We start from the raw sequence: 7,157 nt of genomic DNA on the forward strand, positions 1-7,157 counted from the left end.
TTTCGGGGAAGAGGGATGGAAGGTTTGTGTGGTGTTGGTTGAACTTTTCGCAAATAAAACTTGTTTCACAGAAGTTCAAGCATAGTAAGACTTCACCAGCAGCAGCAGCAATTAGAAATGAGCATTATCTAATTGCTTTCTACTGTAATCTTACTTTGCTTTTTCTTTCCTCTGGTAAGAGACAGGGGAGCGGAGGTGTGCAGGTATCTTTCACAGATTTATTCTAGGTACATGGGTAGTTCTTACAAACTCTTCAGAACTGGTTGAGTTGAAGTTCTGGAAGGGTTTTCTCATCTTCATTCTGAATCAGTTTTCATTTCCATCTTCTAATTCCTGACACAGCACGTTTTGTCAGGCCTTGGTGGTTCAGGCTTCTGGGCTTCTATTGCAAAACCCGCATTGCTAAGTCCTCCTGAAGTTTCATTTTGCAATAAAATGAGAGGTGGAGATCTCCTCTGGAAAGATCAAAGTGAAGCCCATCCAGAAGTGTAGTACGTTCCAGCACGGGAAGAAAAGGGACAAGGGTTAGGTTTATTATATTTAGGTTAGTATTAGTATCAGTATTTGTATATAGGTCAGTATTTATTTCTGTAAACTACTGCCATCAATGGCTCAAGTGTTGGCTGGTGTTTTGAATAGCCTCTGATGGGAAAAAAGTGTGGTGTCCCGGAAATGCCAGATGGATTTTGCACTTTTGGAACTGCAATCCCGCTGCATTCCTAAAGCACTAAAAACCTGACGCTGCTCGTTACAGAATTCCTTTGGCTTGCCCGAAACCCATCCCAAACTCCCTGCCCTGCAGAGCTTTTAAAACGCAGATAACGTACTGCACTAATCTGATCTTCAGGAGGCTCCTAATGCCTTCAAGTGCTGTTCTGAGTGTTCAGCATTTTGAAAATCAGACTAGCCAAGGATGCCGTGAAAGGAACACCCTTGATTTCTGATTTCCAGGACCAGCGGTCACTGCAGGAGGTTATAGTGCCCCTGCAAGTATGTTTGTTGAGGGTGGTACCCACGTTTATGAGTTTGCTGACTGAGACAGCACTTGCACAGCAGCAGCCTGGAAAAGGACTGGTTTTAATTATGAGCATTACGGCTTGTTAAGTGGCCAAGTATGGTACTGAGTCACATAACATGAAACTTTAAGGAGGCTGTTTAGGCCAATGAAGCTGAGTACTTTCTCTTAAAATCTCTCCTAAGACATCACTCGCTTGGAACAAAGGAGCCAATAAAATATTTGGTATCTAAGTATGTAGTTCCAGCTAGTACGACACATTTATCTGATCTGAGGCTAAAGAAGAGGATTTTGTGAATTCCTAGAAACAGACTTGCTGGAATGTCAGTGGAACAGAGGCACACAGCCCAGGAGAGCATTGCTTACGTTCTACACGGTCCCCAAAGCCCTTCATTTAACACCGGGCAGTTACACTGGCTGCAAACACAACTTGTGGTGGGCTTGGGGGGTAGTTTCCCCTTCTCCTTCCCCTTCCCTTCCTCTTCCCTTCCCTTTCCTTCTTTCTATTTTCTTTCCTTTCTATTTTCTTTCTTTTCCTTTCCTTTCCATTTTCTTTTTTCTATTTTTTTTTTCTTTTTTCTTTTTTTTTTTTTTACTTCTGCATGAAGTGTCTTCAAAGAGTAACCTAGGCCTTAAGATGCTCTTTCATCGGCTCTGCATAGAGCTCTGAAGCAGCTGAGGAAACCAGGCTGCCCTGGGCTGTTCTCCTGCACAGCAGCAGCCCTGGCGCCCGCGCTCGCTTTGCGGGCACGTCCTCGGCACTGACCCGGAAACTAAGCCCAGCCTGCCCCTGCATGCCCGCAGCCCACTCCGCTAGCTCTTCTCCCTTCTGCTAGCCATTGCTGCATAGCAAGGAGGAAGCTTTTCCAAAGAGGTCACGAGCCAGCTGGCCCCGCTCCTGCCTTGGGGGAAGATGCGATGCCTCCTGGGAATTGTAGTTTCCAGAAAACATGCATTTGCAGCCTTAGCAGGAAGGCGTGCCAGGAAAGCTGGCTGCCTATCACGGTTTCCATTGCCCCGGTGCAAGATGTGTGGAAATTAAAGGACATTTTTATAGGTAACTGCTAAAAGAACTTGGAAATTAGCAGATTGCGAAAGGAAAACTAGAATGAGCTTAGGAAAAGTAGACACCAAGGAAGAAACTCTTTATGCCTGATGAGAAGTGGAAAGGGATGGTATTTCTTGAACTCTGCAGTCAAAGGGAAACTAGCCTGGGGTTAATTTAGAGGTCTAAAGCGTGCTTGAGGAGAGAGTGTTGGTTGGCCAGAGAACCAGACACAGCTAAGCCCTTATGGCTTAAGGGAAACGAAAATACTCTGGCAGAATTGAAGAAAGCAGTTTTGCAAAAAAGAGATGGAGAGTCTGGACTTGAACCTTTCTCTCTGTTAATGACCCTAGGAGAACAGCTCCTCTGAGTGCAACGTTTGCATAAAAATGAGGCTTCAAGGCAACATATGTTACAGAGCTGAAAAACAGAAACTGAAGATACTGCTAAAACCAGAACCTGTTGCTATAAACTAAGGATTACCGACAAAAGCGTACAGCAGTTGTTGGTGGCTCAGGTGAGTTACCGCAGCGTTTGGTGTGCTGGAAGGCTGGGAGGAAATGCTCCAACGGAGGACCATGAAAAAGCGAACACAGCGCAAGATCCGGGTTGATAACTCAAAGAGTGGATGAGGAGCTTATCCGAAGCTTTGAATACTGTTTCTGGGGAAATGTGTTATATTTTTATTCTGTAAAAGACTATTATGTTCTCCTTTGAAAGAAGAAATCTTGTCCTCTGGCTGTGCAAAACTCTGTACAGCATGTGCATTACCTAAAAGTTCTGGAGTCCGTCAGCAGAATAACAGGCTTTGGTTGCCCCTCTCAAACGCTCCTGCACAAACACCAGTGCTGCAAATCAAACCCCTTCAGTCAATGCACAGGGCTTGATGCATAAACACGTCCCAGTGGGACGGGGCTCCACCTAGTCTTCTTTATGTGCAGGAAACTTGGCTGCGGGGGTCTTGATTTCATTACGGGTGTTGGTTAACGAGCGGCTCTTGCAGGGTCTGTCTTGCGCAGCCCCTCCTTGCTTGGGTGCAGGACTGTGCGTGCACAGAGCTATCTGAAAAATCAGAATTTCCTATCCTGCCTTCCTGGTTTGGGCTATAGCTTTATTAGGAGTAACACACTAATAAACTGAACACTAAATAACTGGAAATAATAACTAGCAAATACATCTATGATCTGAGTGGGGCCTTAGAACAATACGGGATCGAGGATTACTCATTCTTTATTACCTGCATGTGCTGGTAGTAAAGCTGACACTAGCAGCTAGAACCAGGGCCTTACACAAATCACTCAGATATTATTTTCCACTTTTACACACTTAATTAGCTTTTCTTTCAAGCAGCGCAATACAAAAACATTTCTCAGGTAATATATCTTTTATCTAGCTAAAGAAGCAGAGAGAATTTTAAAGCAAAAAAGCAAGCATAAATTAAAAACTGTTATTCCCATTTTCTCTGCAGACATTTTGGCAATTGATTCTGCTCCAAAAGAAACAATCTTTTTGCTTAGCACTATAATCCATGTGCTTCTAAATGAAAAAGTTGATGGGTGAGTTCTTGAAAGATGAAGTTCAGTGTGAATGCCCATGGCTTTCTCTGGATCTACAAGGCTGACGTGGGTTTAGGGGATAACAGTCATACTTACTTTTCCAGGAATAAACTGTTATGATCACTGGTCCTCCTTCCCCACAGCTGGCCAGGCCTCTTGAATTTTTGGAGAGGGATGTTTGACATGATGGGAGACAGCTGAATAAAACTGCAAGAAAATGGTGAGAAAAAGGATGAGAAACATGGTAATGATGCGCAGCCCAGAAGCACCACCTGAGCGAAACATCCCGTCGTGCTCCAGAAATCAGAGCTGGCCCCAAAGGGTCCGAGCTGAAGCTACAGCCCAGGTCGGGGAGCGACGGACAGCAGGGAGTGAGCGCGGCCAACGCAAGGGTTAAGCCGCTGTCGAAAGGGCAGCCGCCGGGGCTGCCAACCCCACGGCGGTCCTAGATAACGAACTAACGCTGAGCCGAAGATAGCAAAGTACTGGACAGCCCTGAACACCGTATTCAAGGTCTGCATTTGAGGCCAGTAAGCCGTCAGTTTGCGTTGATATGTATTCGTTTCTCTGTGAAGATAATTTTTATACCTTTAATACAGCCCCGTATCGGGTCTCCAGAACAACCTTGGAAAAGGAGTTAATTTTTGTTATCGGTACTGTCTGAGTTGAAAGTTATGGACCTGATTTTCTGCCTTTAGGAAGCTGGCTGGCTTTAGTAGTTGTACCAGCATACAAATGATAAGGTTGAAAGAATTAGCTACTGTACAAGAAGTTCAGACTGTCTTTCCCAGAAAACAAAATATTCCCTGTGTATCTTGTGACCTCATCCTGTCATGTAGTTTTGCTAGGGTCATGAATTTCCCGACATTGTGATGTCTGCCCTCAGTTTAAGGTGAATTAAGTGATGTTGACGAACGAATAATTTAGCATATCCCAGGGGAACACTAATACTTTCCCTGTTCAGCAGAAGTAGCGGTGTAGTTCTTTTATTTGCAAAATCCTTCTGCGCTGTACTGAGCCTTACTAGCCTTGCTTCTGAGCCTTATCAATTCCCTAGGAGGTGGGAGAACGAAAACTATTTGCAGTGAGAATCTCTTTTGCCCTGCCCTGCTGGTGGAAAGAGGTGGATGAAGAACCTCCCGCCTCAGGATCAGGGAGGTTAAATCTGCTCCTTTCCAAAACTGCCCTTCTCTGCCATGTCCAGAAGTTGTTGAAGAAAACAAAGAACCTAGATCCTGGAGATGTGCTCCAACACTCATGGGATAATCCGAGAGCTTTGCGCAGCAGCCGCTCAGCCACGCAGCTCTGATGCAGTGGCTCCAAGACCCCGCTGGGCAAACATAGTTGTTAAGGCTGACCTCCTGAATACACGTTACCTCTTTTTCCTAGAAGTTGGATTAAAGCTTGTCTTTCAGAATACCACTTTGTCTTGTTTCAAAGACTCCAAGTGATAACGATTCCAACATCTTTCTCCTAGGAAAATGCAGCTTTCTAGGCTGAACATTTTTATATCAGCCTCTACCTGCGGGAATCTTGTTACGACTTTCCCAGTGCCACAAGCACACACTTCTGCAACAGATATCGCTTGTCCATGTGCCTAGAAGCCTTGCTAATACTTATTGGCCCCTCACTGGGATGGATTTGTGAAACATTTGTTAATCTATTGCGTGCACAGCTCATTGCACACAATTCAAGGGTTTTTTTTTTTTGTTCAAACTCAAAGTGTCATTCCTCTTTGGCAGAACACTATGGAGAAACTCAAGTGTGCCAATACCGACACAGTGCCCTTCATCCACCTGAGCTCCATGCTGCCACCTCCCGCACCCCAGCCAAGAAACAAATTAAAAATTATTTCTGAAGACTGACTTCTGTGAAAGCATGCTGACGGGGACACTGTGGAGTTTGAAACCGTGGTCTCCCCGCGACGAGGCCCCTACATTTGCCCTCCAGTGGCCAGGGAGCGGGTCGCTGTGCTTGGCTGCAGTTGTGTTGGCTGACAAAAGACTGGCCAGAAGGCTCTGACTCTGTCTTTTTTTTTGGAGAAGAAGGTAGAAGAACTGCCCTCTCGCCCAGGCCCCAGCACGCAGCATATGAGGTAATATAGGCTGGCCTTTTCTTTGCAGCTGTATTGTTTTAGTGCTTGGAAAATAGCAGTAGGCTGAGCAATGAGTCATCTGTCACTAGATGGGGTTAAAGTAATTTCCGTTTTCTGTTGCCATGGGGAAATCAACGTCCTGAGATTTGTCCTTTCTCCCACTCAAACATGTGGGAGTAGAAAGCCTGCAGCCCAGCAGGGCGAAACAGGTTTTTTATTCTTTTTTGGTCCCCTTATAAACAAACTTCCCTCCATGGCCTTGCAGCTGTCAGTCTGTTCCCGGAATCACCCAGTTAACAATGTCATTCCCCTTGGATTGCAAAAAATCCAGAAACAGAGTTTAAGTAAATATTTGACACAAATTTAGGAGTTACTTCATCTTATCACTTAAGAGTCTCTGCTGCTTGTAAAGTTTTCATGTGTACCCTCGAGGTGATTAGAAACATGACATTTTAGAAATAAAGTTACATCTTAAGAGAAAAAGTGAATTAAATAGAAGTTCACCAGCATGCAGAACATAGTGATTAACAGAAAGAGGAAATTGCAGTAAATACTGTTTAAAAGCCTAGCTTGTATGAGCAGCAGCATAGCAACATCTAGTGTCGATCAGGGATATAGCTGAAAGCTCTCGCATCACTCCGTACCCGGCCGTTTGCTGAAAGCTGCGGCTGGAGCTGGCTTCGCCCTGTCGCCTTCCGCGCCGCCGTCCGAACAAGCCACGTTCCCAGGCTCTGCGTCGCTGCCTTCCTCAGCCGTGCAGCTGCTGTGTTGAAGGGGTAAAGAAGGGGAAGCTGTATTTCCTCGGCCGCGTTATCCTTGTGCATCGCTCTATTGCACGCAGAAGAACAGCTTAAGTCCATCTACTAAGAAACCCGATTGAGGGGCATTTTGAACGGAGCTCAATATGCCGTACAGACATTTCTTTCCATTTAGAAGACACCTTGTGCTCAAAGCTAAGTTACTTAGCTCCTTTGTAGATATACATTACGGATTAACGTGCATTTAGCCTTAATTAGTTAAGTTTAACTAAATTGATTAGGTTAATTAAACATTAGTTAGCTTTTAGTCTAGTTTTAATTATTTTTAATGGTATTATCTTAAACCCAAGCAGCTTTTTTTTCAGATAAGGAAGCCCTCATTTCCTAATTTTTCTCAATGTTGAGCGTTTAAACAAAATCAGTGATGTCCTTAGATTAGAACCAATATTGCGTGGATACTGCTTCATCTTCCGTGAAATAACACCCTTTGGCTTTTTTCAAACAAAACAAATTCACAGATGGCTGCTTTCCAAATCCAGCTCTGTCTTGCAACACCCTGTGAACAGATTTTTGCCACGTTTAAGTTTATTACATGATCTAATTAGCATGACTGTGTAGGTGCTTGGAATGCATTGGGGGAGAGGAAAAGTACGTGAGTGTACAAAATGCTGTTATACAATTCGTCATG

General features: G+C 44.5%; 1 long non-coding RNA gene across 1 annotated transcript; it reads right to left on the reverse strand.

Moving 5' to 3' along the window:
• Window positions 1-240: 240 nt before the first annotated feature.
• On the reverse strand, window positions 241-6,473 carry LOC134144384 (uncharacterized). The gene is made up of 3 exons (XR_009959346.1): window positions 6,356-6,473; window positions 3,713-3,823; window positions 241-455 (listed from the first exon to the last, which is right to left on the reverse strand). It is a non-coding gene; the product is annotated as an uncharacterized LOC134144384 (long non-coding RNA).
• Between the last annotated feature and the right edge of the window lie 684 nt (window positions 6,474-7,157).

The sequence above is a fragment of the Rhea pennata genome, chromosome 9, assembly GCF_028389875.1.
Source record: "Rhea pennata isolate bPtePen1 chromosome 9, bPtePen1.pri, whole genome shotgun sequence".
NCBI lineage: Eukaryota > Metazoa > Chordata > Aves > Rheiformes > Rheidae > Rhea > Rhea pennata.